Source organism: Pristiophorus japonicus, unplaced genomic scaffold (genome assembly GCF_044704955.1).
Source record: "Pristiophorus japonicus isolate sPriJap1 unplaced genomic scaffold, sPriJap1.hap1 HAP1_SCAFFOLD_210, whole genome shotgun sequence".
Lineage (NCBI taxonomy): Eukaryota > Metazoa > Chordata > Chondrichthyes > Pristiophoridae > Pristiophorus > Pristiophorus japonicus.
Window position 1 is genome coordinate 360,167 of NW_027251799.1, and position 17,487 is coordinate 377,653.

The 17,487-nt window shown below is 44.8% G+C and overlaps 12 non-coding genes across 12 annotated transcripts; all 12 read right to left on the reverse strand.

Moving 5' to 3' along the window:
• Window positions 1-2,148: 2,148 nt before the first annotated feature.
• On the reverse strand, window positions 2,149-2,237 carry trnar-ucg (transfer RNA arginine (anticodon UCG)). The gene is given in 2 exon segments: window positions 2,149-2,184; window positions 2,201-2,237. It is a non-coding gene; the product is annotated as a tRNA-Arg (tRNA).
• A 1,928-nt stretch (window positions 2,238-4,165) lies between these two features.
• On the reverse strand, window positions 4,166-4,247 carry trnas-gcu (transfer RNA serine (anticodon GCU)). The gene has a single exon. It is a non-coding gene; the product is annotated as a tRNA-Ser (tRNA).
• A 245-nt stretch (window positions 4,248-4,492) lies between these two features.
• Window positions 4,493-4,581, reverse strand: trnar-ucg (transfer RNA arginine (anticodon UCG)). Its single transcript is given in 2 exon segments — window positions 4,493-4,528; window positions 4,545-4,581. It is a non-coding gene; the product is annotated as a tRNA-Arg (tRNA).
• Window positions 4,582-6,509: 1,928 nt separating this feature from the next.
• On the reverse strand, window positions 6,510-6,591 carry trnas-gcu (transfer RNA serine (anticodon GCU)). The gene has a single exon. It is a non-coding gene; the product is annotated as a tRNA-Ser (tRNA).
• Window positions 6,592-6,836: 245 nt separating this feature from the next.
• On the reverse strand, window positions 6,837-6,925 carry trnar-ucg (transfer RNA arginine (anticodon UCG)). Its single transcript is given in 2 exon segments — window positions 6,837-6,872; window positions 6,889-6,925. It is a non-coding gene; the product is annotated as a tRNA-Arg (tRNA).
• Window positions 6,926-8,851: 1,926 nt separating this feature from the next.
• Window positions 8,852-8,933, reverse strand: trnas-gcu (transfer RNA serine (anticodon GCU)). Its single transcript has one exon. It is a non-coding gene; the product is annotated as a tRNA-Ser (tRNA).
• Window positions 8,934-9,178: 245 nt separating this feature from the next.
• On the reverse strand, window positions 9,179-9,267 carry trnar-ucg (transfer RNA arginine (anticodon UCG)). Its single transcript is given in 2 exon segments — window positions 9,179-9,214; window positions 9,231-9,267. It is a non-coding gene; the product is annotated as a tRNA-Arg (tRNA).
• Window positions 9,268-11,521: 2,254 nt separating this feature from the next.
• trnar-ucg (transfer RNA arginine (anticodon UCG)) lies at window positions 11,522-11,610 on the reverse strand. Its single transcript is given in 2 exon segments — window positions 11,522-11,557; window positions 11,574-11,610. It is a non-coding gene; the product is annotated as a tRNA-Arg (tRNA).
• A 1,928-nt stretch (window positions 11,611-13,538) lies between these two features.
• On the reverse strand, window positions 13,539-13,620 carry trnas-gcu (transfer RNA serine (anticodon GCU)). The gene has a single exon. It is a non-coding gene; the product is annotated as a tRNA-Ser (tRNA).
• A 245-nt stretch (window positions 13,621-13,865) lies between these two features.
• On the reverse strand, window positions 13,866-13,954 carry trnar-ucg (transfer RNA arginine (anticodon UCG)). Its single transcript is given in 2 exon segments — window positions 13,866-13,901; window positions 13,918-13,954. It is a non-coding gene; the product is annotated as a tRNA-Arg (tRNA).
• Window positions 13,955-15,882: 1,928 nt separating this feature from the next.
• On the reverse strand, window positions 15,883-15,964 carry trnas-gcu (transfer RNA serine (anticodon GCU)). Its single transcript has one exon. It is a non-coding gene; the product is annotated as a tRNA-Ser (tRNA).
• A 245-nt stretch (window positions 15,965-16,209) lies between these two features.
• On the reverse strand, window positions 16,210-16,298 carry trnar-ucg (transfer RNA arginine (anticodon UCG)). The gene is given in 2 exon segments: window positions 16,210-16,245; window positions 16,262-16,298. It is a non-coding gene; the product is annotated as a tRNA-Arg (tRNA).
• Between the last annotated feature and the right edge of the window lie 1,189 nt (window positions 16,299-17,487).

The following is a 17,487-nucleotide window of genomic DNA, read 5'->3' on the forward strand; positions in this document are numbered from 1 at the left end:
TGAACAGATGCACTGCGATCTGGGTGCGCACCGGCGCAGGCAACCCCAATGTAAATTGGAAGCCTATAGTTTAACAATTCGGTCATTGCAGCTGAAATCATACTCCTTCTCAAACAATACAGGATGACCCGGGTTTATGAGAAAATCCGTTTTAAAGGGAAAGATTATGAACCGGAACTGACAACCAGCCCATTTAAACAGACACAGAATGATCCGGGATTGCAAGGACATCCCTTTTACCCAGATGCAGAATGACCCTTGACTGACAGCAGTTCCCGTTTAAAAGAATAAAGTGAGATTTCGATCATCCCTGAAGGCAATTGTGCAGTGGGGCTCAGGACCACGCGGCGCAGAGACTGTTATTGAAGCCACAGGTGATAGACAAGGAGGGAGGGAAGGACGTAAAACCAGCCCAGTCTGAAACACACAAACAAACTAATATTCCTTAACCTCCAAAGGCAGGTTTTGAAATTTCAAATTGGAAATCCGGGACAGACAGCACATCCCTTTGAAACAGACACAGAATGATGAGGGTCTGATAGCACACCATTTTACAGAGACAGAGAATGATCTTGAACAGACAGCAAATCCCCTTAAAAGGGACACGGAAATAGAATGAATAAAAACAGATAAATATGTAAAACTCGGCAGGTCGTGCAGATTTTGTGGAGGAAGAATCCGGTTTCACGTTTTGTCTGATAATAATTCCGATATTTCAGGAAAAAGTTAAAGATTACAGATGTTTTCAACAAAAATAGCGCCTGGAAAAAATACGCAGCGAGAAATGTCAAATGGGAACGTTTGTGATGCAGCGGAACGAAGGAGTGATTAAATAATACATGGCACAATGGAGAAAGGCAAAGTGGGTGGTAATCGGGCAATAACGTAACAAAGGAAGGTCCAGAGGAAGTGTTAGTGGGAATAGAAGAACCATTACCAGACAATGGGAGCGGTGCTTATCATCCGATACGTTGAACCTAATGTTGAGGCCAGAAGACGAGAACATGCTTACAATATAGGCTGTCACCGCCTTTTAATCAGACCAGGCAGCTTTGCCAGCCCGGATTGATTTCCTGTATGCTTTGAATTCGGCAGCCAAGGGACGAATTCAAAAAGCAGCTTCTCTCATCTTTTCAGCTCTAGAGAACCAGGACGAACTCATATTCAGGGCAGAGGTGGAGATTGACGCTGAATGCATGCTTATCCCAATTGAGGTGAACTTATGTGTACAGACAGGAAGATATACTGATCAAGTATCGGCCGGAACCAAACAAGGCTTTCGGTTATCCAACGAGTCACAGAGCCGAGTACCTCTGAGATATTTTAACTTTACTCAGTTTGGCGGGTTTCACTTTGCTCTGGGATTTGGATGCTGAGGGAACATCGGCGTAAAATCACACGTTTTAACGTGAAATACGTCTGTTTTCTCACATGTCGAGCGGCTGTTAGAAGCGGAAATTTGAGTAAAACATGGCGGGGCTCGTCCGGGATTTGGCCCGTGACTCTCGCATTTCAAATGTGATCATTCCGAAGGGAGAATCATAATCGTGGACCAACGAGACGCCGACAGTGAAAAGCGCAGCTCTCAGATTCTGACGGTGGTGAGAAATGATATTATGGCCCATCGTGCATGTGCTGTCTCTCAGATACCTATCTAATTAGTGCCCCTCGCCATTGTACTGCAACTGTTCTCCTTTTGACCAATATATTATTAATTTGAGACATGACATGAGGAAAGTACAGCATCCCTGTAAGTAAAAGGGGAATTTGGCGATTAGGTTAAATGTGAATGTCAAAAAGTGTTTAACCTGCAAGCCAACGACGACGAGAATGGGATTCGAACCCATGCGTGCAGAGCACAATGGATTAGCATCCATCGCCTTAACCTCTCGGCCACCTCGTCTCTGCTATAAGATATCGTCAGCCATTCAATCTCCTGCTTTTTGTATCCAAACAGAAATAATGTGCAAGAAAGTCCACTTCACAGCTTGCTCTGCCCGTGCATGCAGATCGACAATGATGAAAACTTGCCATGAGATTCTTTGAGCAAACAGCCTTCCTTCACTTCAGGTGAGTGACTGGAAGAGATGGTTGGTTTCTCGGCAGAATCACAACAAAGAATATAAAATGTCTCGTAGCGAGCTAAGTTGACCGCGGCAGGACTCGAACCTGCAATCTTCTGATAACTTTGGGGTTGTCATCGAAGTCAGACGCCTTATCCATTAGGCCACGCGGCCGCTGCCAGCAACATTCATTGTGTTGTTGTATATATTGCGAGCAAATTCGGGGCAACTGCAATATCAAGGAGTGGATTTAGGAAAAGATGAGCATATTTCGAGTGAATGAACAGATGCACTGCGATCTGGGTGCGCACCGGCGCAGGCAACCCCAATGTAAATTGCAACACTATAGTTTAACAATTCGGTCATTGCAGCTGAAATCATACTCCTTCTCAAACAATACAGGATGACCCGGGTTTATGAGAAAATCCGTTTTAAAGGGAAAGATTATGAACCGGAACTGACAACCAGCCCATTTAAACAGACACAGAATGATCCGGGATTGCAAGGACATCCCTTTTACCCAGATGCAGAATGACCCTTGACTGACAGCAGTTCCCGTTTAAAAGAATAAAGTGAGATTTCGATCATCCCTGAAGGCAATTGTGCAGTGGGGCTCAGGACCACGCGGCGCAGAGACTGTTATTGAAGCCACAGGTGATGGACAAGGAGGGAGGGAAGGACGTAAAACCAGCCCAGTCTGAAACACACAAACAAACTAATATTCCTTAACCTCCAAAGGCAGGTTTTGAAATTTCAAATTGGAAATCCGGGACAGACAGCACATCCCTTTGAAACAGACACAGAATGATGAGGGTCTGATAGCACACCATTTTACAGAGACAGAGAATGATCTTGAACAGACAGCAAATCCCCTTAAAAGGGACACGGAAATAGAATGAATAAAAACAGATAAATATGTAAAACTCGGCAGGTCGTGCAGATTTTGTGGAGGAAGAATCCGGTTTCACGTTCTGTCGGATAATAATTCCGATATTTCAGGAAAAAGTTAAAGATTACAGATGTTTTCAACAAAAATAGCGCCTGGAAAAAATACGCAGCGAGAAATGTCAAATGGGAACGTTTGTGATGCAGCGGAACGAAGGAGTGATTAAATAATACATGGCACAATGGAGAAAGGCAAAGTGGGTGGTAATCGGGCAATAACGTAACAAAGGATGGTCCAGAGGAAGTGTTAGTGGGAATAGCAGAACCATTACCAGACAATGGGAGCGGTGCTTATCATCCGATACGTTGAACCTAATGTTGAGGCCAGAAGACGAGAACATGCTTACAATATAGGCTGTCACCGCCTTTTAATCAGACCAGGCAGCTTTGCCAGCCCGGATTGATTTCCTGTATGCTTTGAATTCGGCAGCCAAGGGACGAATTCAAAAAGCAGCTTCTCTCATCTTTTCAGCTCTAGAGAACCAGGACGAACTCATATTCAGGGCAGAGGTGGAGATTGACGCTGAATGTATGCTTATCCCAATTGAGGTGCACTTATGCGTACAGACAGGAAGATATACTGATCAAGTATCGGCCGGAACCAAACAAGGCTTTCGGTTATCCAACGAGTCACAGAGCCGAGTACCTCTGAGATATTTTAACTTTACTCAGTTTGGCGGGTTTCACTTTGCTCTGGGATTTGGATGCTGAGGGAACATCGGCGTAAAATCACACATTTTAACGTGAAATACGTCTGTTTTCTCACATGTCGAGCGGCTGTTAGAAGCGGAAATTTGAGTAAAACATGGCGGGGCTCGTCCGGGATTTGGCCCGTGACTCTCGCATTTCAAATGTGATCATTCCGAAGGGAGAATTATAACCGTGGACCAACGAGCCGCCGACAGTGAAAAGCGCAGCTCTCAGATTCTGACGGTGGTGAGAAATGATATTATGGCCCATCATGCATGTGCTGTCTCTCAGATACCTATCTAATTAGTGCCCCTCGCCATTGTACTGCAACTGTTCTCCTCTTGATGAATATATTATTAATTTGAGACATGACATGAGGAAAGTACAGCATCCCTGTAAGTAAAAGGGGAATTTGGCGATTCGGTTCAATGTGAATGTCAAAAAGTGTTTAAGCTGCAAGCCAACGACGACGAGAATGGGATTCGAACCCATGCGTGCAGAGCACAATGGATTAGCAGTCCATCGCCTTAACCTCTCGGCCACCTCGTCTCTGCTATAAGATATCGTCAGCCATTCAATCTCCTGCTTTTTGTATCCAAACAGAAATAATGTGCAAGAAAGTCCACTTCACAGCTTGCTCTGCCCGTGCATGCAGATCGACAATGATGAAAACTTGCCATGAGATTCTTTGAGCAAACAGCCTTCCTTCACTTCAGGTGAGTGACTGGAAGTGATGGTTGGTTTCTCGGCAGAATCACAACAAAGAATATAAAATGTCTCGTAGCGAGCTAAGTTGACCGCGGCAGGACTCGAACCTGCAATCTTCTGATAACTTTGCGGTTGTCATCGAAGTCAGACGCCTTATCCATTAGGCCACGCGGCCGCTGCCAGCAACATTCATTGTGTTGTTGTATATATTGCGAGCAAATTCGGGGCAACTGCAATATCAAGGAGTGGATTTAGGAAAAGATGAGCATATTTCGAGTGAATGAACAGATGCACTGCGATCTGGGTGCGCACCGGCGCAGGCAACCCCAATGTAAATTGCAACACTATAGTTTAACAATTCGGTCATTGCAGCTGAAATCATACTCCTTCTCAAACAATACAGGATGACCCGGGTTTATGAGAAAATCCGTTTTAAAGGGAAAGATTATGAACCGGAACTGACAACCAGCCCATTTAAACAGACACAGAATGATCCGGGATTGCAAGGACATCCCTTTTACCCAGATGCAGAATGACCCTTGACTGACAGCAGTTCCCTTTTAAAAGAATAAAGTGAGATTTCGATCATCCCTGAAGGCAATTGTGCAGTGGGGCTCAGGACCACGCGGCGCAGAGACTGTTATTGAAGCCACAGGTGATAGACAAGGAGGGAGGGAAGGACGTAAAACCAGCCCAGTCTGAAACACACAAACAAACTAATATTCCTTAACCTCCAAAGGCAGGTTTTGAAATTTCAAATTGGAAATCCGGGACAGACAGCACATCCCTTTGAAACAGACACAGAATGATGAGGGTCTGATAGCACACCATTTTACAGAGACAGAGAATGATCTTGGACAGACAGCAAATCCCCTTAAAAGGGACACGGAAATAGAATGAATAAAAACAGATAAATATGTAAAACTCGGCAGGTCGTGCAGATTTTGTGGAGGAAGAATCCGGTTTCACGTTCTGTCGGATAATAATTCCGATATTTCAGGAAAAAGTTAAAGATTACAGATGTTTTCAACAAAAATAGCGCCTGGAAAAAATACGCAGCGAGAAATGTCAAATGGGAACGTTTGTGATGCAGCGGAACGAAGGAGTGATTAAATAATACATGGCACAATGGAGAAAGGCAAAGTGGGTGGTAATCGGGCAATAACGTAACAAACGATGGTCCAGAGGAAGTGTTAGTGGGAATAGCAGAACCATTACCAGACAATGGGAGCGGTGCTTATCATCCGATACGTTGAACCTAATGTTGAGGCCAGAAGACGAGAACATGCTTACAATATAGGCTGTCACCGCCTTTTAATCAGACCAGGCAGCTTTGCCAGCCCGGATTGATTTCCTGTATGCTTTGAATTCGGCAGCCAAGGGACGAATTCAAAAAGCAGCTTCTCTCATCTTTTCAGCTCTAGAGAACCAGGAGGAACTCATATTCAGGGCAGAGGTGGAGATTGACGCTGAATGTATGCTTATCCCAATTGAGGTGAACTTATGCGTACAGACAGGAAGATATACTGATCAAGTATCGGCCGGAACCAAACAAGGCTTTCGGTTATCCAACGAGTCACAGAGCCGAGTACCTCTGAGATATTTTAACTTTACTCAGTTTGGCGGGTTTCACTTTGCTCTGGGATTTGGATGCTGAGGGAACATCGGCGTAAAATCACACGTTTTAACGTGAAATACGTCTGTTTTCTCACATGTCGAGCGGCTGTTAGAAGCGGAAATTTGAGTAAAACATGGCGGGGCTCGTCCGGGATTTGGCCCGTGACTCTCGCATTTCAAATGTGATCATTCCGAAGGGAGAATTATAACCGTGGACCAACGAGCCGCCGACAGTGAAAAGCGCAGCTCTCAGATTCTGACGGTGGTGAGAAATGATATTATGGCCCATCGTGCATGTGCTGTCTCTCAGATACCTATCTAATTAGTGCCCCTCGCCATTGTACTGCAACTGTTCTCCTCTTGACGAATATATTATTAATTTGAGACATGACATGAGGAAAGTACAGCATCCCTGTAAGTAAAAGGGGAATTTGGCGATTCGGTTCAATGTGAATGTCAAAAAGTGTTTAAGCTGCAAGCCAACGACGACGAGAATGGGATTCGAACCCATGCGTGCAGAGCACAATGGATTAGCAGTCCATCGCCTTAACCTCTCGGCCACCTCGTCTCTGCTATAAGATATCGTCAGCCATTCAATCTCCTGCTTTTTGTATCCAAACAGAAATAATGTGCAAGAAAGTCCACTTCACAGCTTGCTCTGCCCGTGCATGCAGATCGACAATGATGAAAACTTGCCATGAGATTCTTTGAGCAAACAGCCTTCCTTCACTTCAGGTGAGTGACTGGAAGTGATGGTTGGTTTCTCGGCAGAATCACAACAAAGAATATAAAATGTCTCGTAGCGAGCTAAGTTGACCGCGGCAGGACTCGAACCTGCAATCTTCTGATAACTTTGCGGTTGTCATCGAAGTCAGACGCCTTATCCATTAGGCCACGCGGCCGCTGCCAGCAACATTCATTGTGTTGTTGTATATATTGCGAGCAAATTCGGGGCAACTGCAATATCAAGGAGTGGATTTAGGAAAAGATGAGCATATTTCGAGTGAATGAACAGATGCACTGCGATCTGGGTGCGCACCGGCGCAGGCAACCCCAATGTAAATTGCAACACTATAGTTTAACAATTCGGTCATTGCAGCTGAAATCATACTCCTTCTCAAACAATACAGGATGACCCGGGTTTATGAGAAAATCCGTTTTAAAGGGAAAGATTATGAACCGGAACTGACAACCAGCCCATTTAAACAGACACAGAATGATCCGGGATTGCAAGGACATCCCTTTTACCCAGATGCAGAATGACCCTTGACTGACAGCAGTTCCCTTTTAAAAGAATAAAGTGAGATTTCGATCATCCCTGAAGGCAATTGTGCAGTGGGGCTCAGGAACGCGGCGCAGAGACTGTTATTGAAGCCACAGGTGATAGACAAGGAGGGAGGGAAGGACGTAAAACCAGCCCGGTCTGAAACACACAAACAAACTAATATTCCTTAACCTCCAAAGGCAGGTTTTGAAATTTCAAATTGGAAATCCGGGACGGACAGCACATCCCTTTGAAACAGACACAGAATGATGAGGGTCTGATAGCACACCATTTTACAGAGACAGAGAATGATCTTGGACAGACAGCAAATCCCCTTAAAAGGGACACGGAAATAGAATGAATAAAAACAGATAAATATGTAAAACTCGGCAGGTCGTGCAGATTTTGTGGAGGAAGAATCCGGTTTCACGTTCTGTCGGATAATAATTCCGATATTTCAGGAAAAAGTTAAAGATTACAGATGTTTTCAACAAAAATAGCGCCTGGAAAAAATACGCAGCGAGAAATGTCAAATGGGAACGTTTGTGATGCAGCGGAACGAAGGAGTGATTAAATAATACATGGCACAATGGAGAAAGGCAAAGTGGGTGGTAACCGGGCAATAACGTAACAAAGGATGGTCCAGAGGAAGTGTTAGTGGGAATAGCAGAACCATTACCAGACAATGGGAGCGGTGCTTATCATCCGATACGTTGAACCTAATGTTGAGGCCAGAAGACGAGAACATGCTTACAATATAGGCTGTCACCGCCTTTTAATCAGACCAGGCAGCTTTTCCAGCCCGGATTGATTTCCTGTATGCTTTGAATTCGGCAGCCAAGGGACGAATTCAAAAAGCAGCTTCTCTCATCTTTTCAGCTCTAGAGAACCAGGACGCACTCATATTCAGGGCAGAGGTGGAGATTGACGCTGAATGTATGCTTATCCCAATTGAGGTGAACTTATGCGTACAGACAGGAAGATATACTGATCAAGTATCGGCCGGAACCAAACAAGGCTTTCGGTTATCCAACGAGTCACAGAGCCGAGTACCTCTGAGATATTTTAACTTTACTCAGTTTGGCGGGTTTCACTTTGCTCGGGGATTTGGATGCTGAGGGAACATCGGCGTAAAATCACACGTTTTAACGTGAAATACGTCTGTTTTCTCACATGTCGAGCGGCTGTTAGAAGCGGAAATTTGAGTAAAACATGGCGGGGCTCGTCCGGGATTTGGCCCGTGACTCTCGCATTTCAAATGTGATCATTCCGAAGGGAGAATTATAACCGTGGACCAACGAGCCGCCGACAGTGAAAAGCGCAGCTCTCAGATTCTGACGGTGGTGAGAAATGATATTGTGGCCCATCGTGCATGTGCTGTCTCTCAGATACCTATCCAATTAGTGCCCCTCGCCATTGTACTGCAACTGTTCTCCTCTTGACGAATATATTATTAATTTGAGACATGACATGAGGAAAGTACAGCAACCCTGTAAGTAAAAGGGGAATTTGGCGATTCGGTTCAATGTGAATGTCAAAAAGTGTTTAAGCTGCAAGCCAAAGACGACGAGAATGGGATTCGAACCCATGCGTGCAGAGCACAATGGATTAGCAGTCCATCGCCTTAACCTCTCGGCCACCTCGTCTCTGCTATAAGATATCGTCAGCCATTCAATCTCCTGCTTTTTGTATCCAAACAGAAATAATGTGCAAGAAAGTCCACTTCACAGCTTGCTCTGCCCGTGCATGCAGATCGACAATGATGAAAACTTGCCATGAGATTCTTTGAGCAAACAGCCTTCCTTCACTTCAGGTGAGTGACTGGAAGAGATGGTTGGTTTCTCGGCAGAATCACAAGAAAGAATATAAAATGTCTCGTAGCGAGCTAAGTTGACCGCGGCAGGACTCGAACCTGCTATCTTCTGATAACTTTGCGGTTGTCATCGAAGTCAGACGCCTTATCCATTAGGCCACGCGGCCGCTGCCAGCAACATTCATTGTGTTGTTGTATATATTGCGAGCAAATTCGGGGCAACTGCAATATCAAGGAGTGGATTTAGGAAAAGATGAGCATATTTCGAGTGAATGAACAGATGCACTGCGATCTGGGTGCGCACCGGCGCAGGCAACCCCAATGTAAATTGGAAGCCTATAGTTTAACAATTCGGTCATTGCAGCTGAAATCATACTCCTTCTCAAACAATACAGGATGACCCGGGTTTATGAGAAAATCCGTTTTAAAGGGAAAGATTATGAACCGGAACTGACAACCAGCCCATTTAAACAGACACAGAATGATCCGGGATTGCAAGGACATCCCTTTTACCCAGATGCAGAATGACCCTTGACTGACAGCAGTTCCCGTTTAAAAGAATAAAGTGAGATTTCGATCATCCCTGAAGGCAATTGTGCAGTGGGGCTCAGGACCACGCGGCGCAGAGACTGTTATTGAAGCCACAGGTGATAGACAAGGAGGGAGGGAAGGACGTAAAACCAGCCCAGTCTGAAACACACAAACAAACTAATATTCCTTAACCTCCAAAGGCAGGTTTTGAAATTTCAAATTGGAAATCCGGGACAGACAGCACATCCCTTTGAAACAGACACAGAATGATGAGGGTCTGATAGCACACCATTTTACAGAGACAGAGAATGATCTTGAACAGACAGCAAATCCCCTTAAAAGGGACACGGAAATAGAATGAATAAAAACAGATAAATATGTAAAACTCGGCAGGTCGTGCAGATTTTGTGGAGGAAGAATCCGGTTTCACGTTTTGTCTGATAATAATTCCGATATTTCAGGAAAAAGTTAAAGATTACAGATGTTTTCAACAAAAATAGCGCCTGGAAAAAATACGCAGCGAGAAATGTCAAATGGGAACGTTTGTGATGCAGCGGAACGAAGGAGTGATTAAATAATACATGGCACAATGGAGAAAGGCAAAGTGGGTGGTAATCGGGCAATAACGTAACAAAGGAAGGTCCAGAGGAAGTGTTAGTGGGAATAGAAGAACCATTACCAGACAATGGGAGCGGTGCTTATCATCCGATACGTTGAACCTAATGTTGAGGCCAGAAGACGAGAACATGCTTACAATATAGGCTGTCACCGCCTTTTAATCAGACCAGGCAGCTTTGCCAGCCCGGATTGATTTCCTGTATGCTTTGAATTCGGCAGCCAAGGGACGAATTCAAAAAGCAGCTTCTCTCATCTTTTCAGCTCTAGAGAACCAGGACGAACTCATATTCAGGGCAGAGGTGGAGATTGACGCTGAATGCATGCTTATCCCAATTGAGGTGAACTTATGTGTACAGACAGGAAGATATACTGATCAAGTATCGGCCGGAACCAAACAAGGCTTTCGGTTATCCAACGAGTCACAGAGCCGAGTACCTCTGAGATATTTTAACTTTACTCAGTTTGGCGGGTTTCACTTTGCTCTGGGATTTGGATGCTGAGGGAACATCGGCGTAAAATCACACGTTTTAACGTGAAATACGTCTGTTTTCTCACATGTCGAGCGGCTGTTAGAAGCGGAAATTTGAGTAAAACATGGCGGGGCTCGTCCGGGATTTGGCCCGTGACTCTCGCATTTCAAATGTGATCATTCCGAAGGGAGAATCATAATCGTGGACCAACGAGACGCCGACAGTGAAAAGCGCAGCTCTCAGATTCTGACGGTGGTGAGAAATGATATTATGGCCCATCGTGCATGTGCTGTCTCTCAGATACCTATCTAATTAGTGCCCCTCGCCATTGTACTGCAACTGTTCTCCTTTTGACCAATATATTATTAATTTGAGACATGACATGAGGAAAGTACAGCATCCCTGTAAGTAAAAGGGGAATTTGGCGATTAGGTTAAATGTGAATGTCAAAAAGTGTTTAACCTGCAAGCCAACGACGACGAGAATGGGATTCGAACCCATGCGTGCAGAGCACAATGGATTAGCATCCATCGCCTTAACCTCTCGGCCACCTCGTCTCTGCTATAAGATATCGTCAGCCATTCAATCTCCTGCTTTTTGTATCCAAACAGAAATAATGTGCAAGAAAGTCCACTTCACAGCTTGCTCTGCCCGTGCATGCAGATCGACAATGATGAAAACTTGCCATGAGATTCTTTGAGCAAACAGCCTTCCTTCACTTCAGGTGAGTGACTGGAAGAGATGGTTGGTTTCTCGGCAGAATCACAACAAAGAATATAAAATGTCTCGTAGCGAGCTAAGTTGACCGCGGCAGGACTCGAACCTGCAATCTTCTGATAACTTTGGGGTTGTCATCGAAGTCAGACGCCTTATCCATTAGGCCACGCGGCCGCTGCCAGCAACATTCATTGTGTTGTTGTATATATTGCGAGCAAATTCGGGGCAACTGCAATATCAAGGAGTGGATTTAGGAAAAGATGAGCATATTTCGAGTGAATGAACAGATGCACTGCGATCTGGGTGCGCACCGGCGCAGGCAACCCCAATGTAAATTGCAACACTATAGTTTAACAATTCGGTCATTGCAGCTGAAATCATACTCCTTCTCAAACAATACAGGATGACCCGGGTTTATGAGAAAATCCGTTTTAAAGGGAAAGATTATGAACCGGAACTGACAACCAGCCCATTTAAACAGACACAGAATGATCCGGGATTGCAAGGACATCCCTTTTACCCAGATGCAGAATGACCCTTGACTGACAGCAGTTCCCGTTTAAAAGAATAAAGTGAGATTTCGATCATCCCTGAAGGCAATTGTGCAGTGGGGCTCAGGACCACGCGGCGCAGAGACTGTTATTGAAGCCACAGGTGATGGACAAGGAGGGAGGGAAGGACGTAAAACCAGCCCAGTCTGAAACACACAAACAAACTAATATTCCTTAACCTCCAAAGGCAGGTTTTGAAATTTCAAATTGGAAATCCGGGACAGACAGCACATCCCTTTGAAACAGACACAGAATGATGAGGGTCTGATAGCACACCATTTTACAGAGACAGAGAATGATCTTGAACAGACAGCAAATCCCCTTAAAAGGGACACGGAAATAGAATGAATAAAAACAGATAAATATGTAAAACTCGGCAGGTCGTGCAGATTTTGTGGAGGAAGAATCCGGTTTCACGTTCTGTCGGATAATAATTCCGATATTTCAGGAAAAAGTTAAAGATTACAGATGTTTTCAACAAAAATAGCGCCTGGAAAAAATACGCAGCGAGAAATGTCAAATGGGAACGTTTGTGATGCAGCGGAACGAAGGAGTGATTAAATAATACATGGCACAATGGAGAAAGGCAAAGTGGGTGGTAATCGGGCAATAACGTAACAAAGGATGGTCCAGAGGAAGTGTTAGTGGGAATAGCAGAACCATTACCAGACAATGGGAGCGGTGCTTATCATCCGATACGTTGAACCTAATGTTGAGGCCAGAAGACGAGAACATGCTTACAATATAGGCTGTCACCGCCTTTTAATCAGACCAGGCAGCTTTGCCAGCCCGGATTGATTTCCTGTATGCTTTGAATTCGGCAGCCAAGGGACGAATTCAAAAAGCAGCTTCTCTCATCTTTTCAGCTCTAGAGAACCAGGACGAACTCATATTCAGGGCAGAGGTGGAGATTGACGCTGAATGTATGCTTATCCCAATTGAGGTGCACTTATGCGTACAGACAGGAAGATATACTGATCAAGTATCGGCCGGAACCAAACAAGGCTTTCGGTTATCCAACGAGTCACAGAGCCGAGTACCTCTGAGATATTTTAACTTTACTCAGTTTGGCGGGTTTCACTTTGCTCTGGGATTTGGATGCTGAGGGAACATCGGCGTAAAATCACACATTTTAACGTGAAATACGTCTGTTTTCTCACATGTCGAGCGGCTGTTAGAAGCGGAAATTTGAGTAAAACATGGCGGGGCTCGTCCGGGATTTGGCCCGTGACTCTCGCATTTCAAATGTGATCATTCCGAAGGGAGAATTATAACCGTGGACCAACGAGCCGCCGACAGTGAAAAGCGCAGCTCTCAGATTCTGACGGTGGTGAGAAATGATATTATGGCCCATCATGCATGTGCTGTCTCTCAGATACCTATCTAATTAGTGCCCCTCGCCATTGTACTGCAACTGTTCTCCTCTTGATGAATATATTATTAATTTGAGACATGACATGAGGAAAGTACAGCATCCCTGTAAGTAAAAGGGGAATTTGGCGATTCGGTTCAATGTGAATGTCAAAAAGTGTTTAAGCTGCAAGCCAACGACGACGAGAATGGGATTCGAACCCATGCGTGCAGAGCACAATGGATTAGCAGTCCATCGCCTTAACCTCTCGGCCACCTCGTCTCTGCTATAAGATATCGTCAGCCATTCAATCTCCTGCTTTTTGTATCCAAACAGAAATAATGTGCAAGAAAGTCCACTTCACAGCTTGCTCTGCCCGTGCATGCAGATCGACAATGATGAAAACTTGCCATGAGATTCTTTGAGCAAACAGCCTTCCTTCACTTCAGGTGAGTGACTGGAAGTGATGGTTGGTTTCTCGGCAGAATCACAACAAAGAATATAAAATGTCTCGTAGCGAGCTAAGTTGACCGCGGCAGGACTCGAACCTGCAATCTTCTGATAACTTTGCGGTTGTCATCGAAGTCAGACGCCTTATCCATTAGGCCACGCGGCCGCTGCCAGCAACATTCATTGTGTTGTTGTATATATTGCGAGCAAATTCGGGGCAACTGCAATATCAAGGAGTGGATTTAGGAAAAGATGAGCATATTTCGAGTGAATGAACAGATGCACTGCGATCTGGGTGCGCACCGGCGCAGGCAACCCCAATGTAAATTGCAACACTATAGTTTAACAATTCGGTCATTGCAGCTGAAATCATACTCCTTCTCAAACAATACAGGATGACCCGGGTTTATGAGAAAATCCGTTTTAAAGGGAAAGATTATGAACCGGAACTGACAACCAGCCCATTTAAACAGACACAGAATGATCCGGGATTGCAAGGACATCCCTTTTACCCAGATGCAGAATGACCCTTGACTGACAGCAGTTCCCTTTTAAAAGAATAAAGTGAGATTTCGATCATCCCTGAAGGCAATTGTGCAGTGGGGCTCAGGACCACGCGGCGCAGAGACTGTTATTGAAGCCACAGGTGATAGACAAGGAGGGAGGGAAGGACGTAAAACCAGCCCAGTCTGAAACACACAAACAAACTAATATTCCTTAACCTCCAAAGGCAGGTTTTGAAATTTCAAATTGGAAATCCGGGACAGACAGCACATCCCTTTGAAACAGACACAGAATGATGAGGGTCTGATAGCACACCATTTTACAGAGACAGAGAATGATCTTGGACAGACAGCAAATCCCCTTAAAAGGGACACGGAAATAGAATGAATAAAAACAGATAAATATGTAAAACTCGGCAGGTCGTGCAGATTTTGTGGAGGAAGAATCCGGTTTCACGTTCTGTCGGATAATAATTCCGATATTTCAGGAAAAAGTTAAAGATTACAGATGTTTTCAACAAAAATAGCGCCTGGAAAAAATACGCAGCGAGAAATGTCAAATGGGAACGTTTGTGATGCAGCGGAACGAAGGAGTGATTAAATAATACATGGCACAATGGAGAAAGGCAAAGTGGGTGGTAATCGGGCAATAACGTAACAAACGATGGTCCAGAGGAAGTGTTAGTGGGAATAGCAGAACCATTACCAGACAATGGGAGCGGTGCTTATCATCCGATACGTTGAACCTAATGTTGAGGCCAGAAGACGAGAACATGCTTACAATATAGGCTGTCACCGCCTTTTAATCAGACCAGGCAGCTTTGCCAGCCCGGATTGATTTCCTGTATGCTTTGAATTCGGCAGCCAAGGGACGAATTCAAAAAGCAGCTTCTCTCATCTTTTCAGCTCTAGAGAACCAGGACGAACTCATATTCAGGGCAGAGGTGGAGATTGACGCTGAATGTATGCTTATCCCAATTGAGGTGAACTTATGCGTACAGACAGGAAGATATACTGATCAAGTATCGGCCGGAACCAAACAAGGCTTTCGGTTATCCAACGAGTCACAGAGCCGAGTACCTCTGAGATATTTTAACTTTACTCAGTTTGGCGGGTTTCACTTTGCTCTGGGATTTGGATGCTGAGGGAACATCGGCGTAAAATCACACGTTTTAACGTGAAATACGTCTGTTTTCTCACATGTCGAGCGGCTGTTAGAAGCGGAAATTTGAGTAAAACATGGCGGGGCTCGTCCGGGATTTGGCCCGTGACTCTCGCATTTCAAATGTGATCATTCCGAAGGGAGAATTATAACCGTGGACCAACGAGCCGCCGACAGTGAAAAGCGCAGCTCTCAGATTCTGACGGTGGTGAGAAATGATATTATGGCCCATCGTGCATGTGCTGTCTCTCAGATACCTATCTAATTAGTGCCCCTCGCCATTGTACTGCAACTGTTCTCCTCTTGACGAATATATTATTAATTTGAGACATGACATGAGGAAAGTACAGCATCCCTGTAAGTAAAAGGGGAATTTGGCGATTCGGTTCAATGTGAATGTCAAAAAGTGTTTAAGCTGCAAGCCAACGACGACGAGAATGGGATTCGAACCCATGCGTGCAGAGCACAATGGATTAGCAGTCCATCGCCTTAACCTCTCGGCCACCTCGTCTCTGCTATAAGATATCGTCAGCCATTCAATCTCCTGCTTTTTGTATCCAAACAGAAATAATGTGCAAGAAAGTCCACTTCACAGCTTGCTCTGCCCGTGCATGCAGATCGACAATGATGAAAACTTGCCATGAGATTCTTTGAGCAAACAGCCTTCCTTCACTTCAGGTGAGTGACTGGAAGTGATGGTTGGTTTCTCGGCAGAATCACAACAAAGAATATAAAATGTCTCGTAGCGAGCTAAGTTGACCGCGGCAGGACTCGAACCTGCAATCTTCTGATAACTTTGCGGTTGTCATCGAAGTCAGACGCCTTATCCATTAGGCCACGCGGCCGCTGCCAGCAACATTCATTGTGTTGTTGTATATATTGCGAGCAAATTCGGGGCAACTGCAATATCAAGGAGTGGATTTAGGAAAAGATGAGCATATTTCGAGTGAATGAACAGATGCACTGCGATCTGGGTGCGCACCGGCGCAGGCAACCCCAATGTAAATTGCAACACTATAGTTTAACAATTCGGTCATTGCAGCTGAAATCATACTCCTTCTCAAACAATACAGGATGACCCGGGTTTATGAGAAAATCCGTTTTAAAGGGAAAGATTATGAACCGGAACTGACAACCAGCCCATTTAAACAGACACAGAATGATCCGGGATTGCAAGGACATCCCTTTTACCCAGATGCAGAATGACCCTTGACTGACAGCAGTTCCCTTTTAAAAGAATAAAGTGAGATTTCGATCATCCCTGAAGGCAATTGTGCAGTGGGGCTCAGGACCACGCGGCGCAGAGACTGTTATTGAAGCCACAGGTGATAGACAAGGAGGGAGGGAAGGACGTAAAACCAGCCCAGTCTGAAACACACAAACAAACTAATATTCCTTAACCTCCAAAGGCAGGTTTTGAAATTTCAAATTGGAAATCCGGGACAGACAGCACATCCCTTTGAAACAGACACAGAATGATGAGGGTCTGATAGCACACCATTTTACAGAGACAGAGAATGATCTTGGACAGACAGCAAATCCCCTTAAAAGGGACACGGAAATAGAATGAATAAAAACAGATAAATATGTAAAACTCGGCAGGTCGTGCAGATTTTGTGGAGGAAGAATCCGGTTTCACGTTCTGTCGGATAATAATTCCGATATTTCAGGAAAAAGTTAAAGATTACAGATGTTTTCAACAAAAATAGCGCCTGGAAAAAATACGCAGCGAGAAATGTCAAATGGGAACGTTTGTGATGCAGCGGAACGAAGGAGTGATTAAATAATACATGGCACAATGGAGAAAGGCAAAGTGGGTGGTAATCGGGCAATAACGTAACAAACGATGGTCCAGAGGAAGTGTTAGTGGGAATAGCAGAACCATTACCAGACAATGGGAGCGGTGCTTATCATCCGATACGTTGAACCTAATGTTGAGGCCAGAAGACGAGAACATGCTTACAATATAGGCTGTCACCGCCTTTTAATCAGACCAGGCAGCTTTGCCAGCCCGGATTGATTTCCTGTATGCTT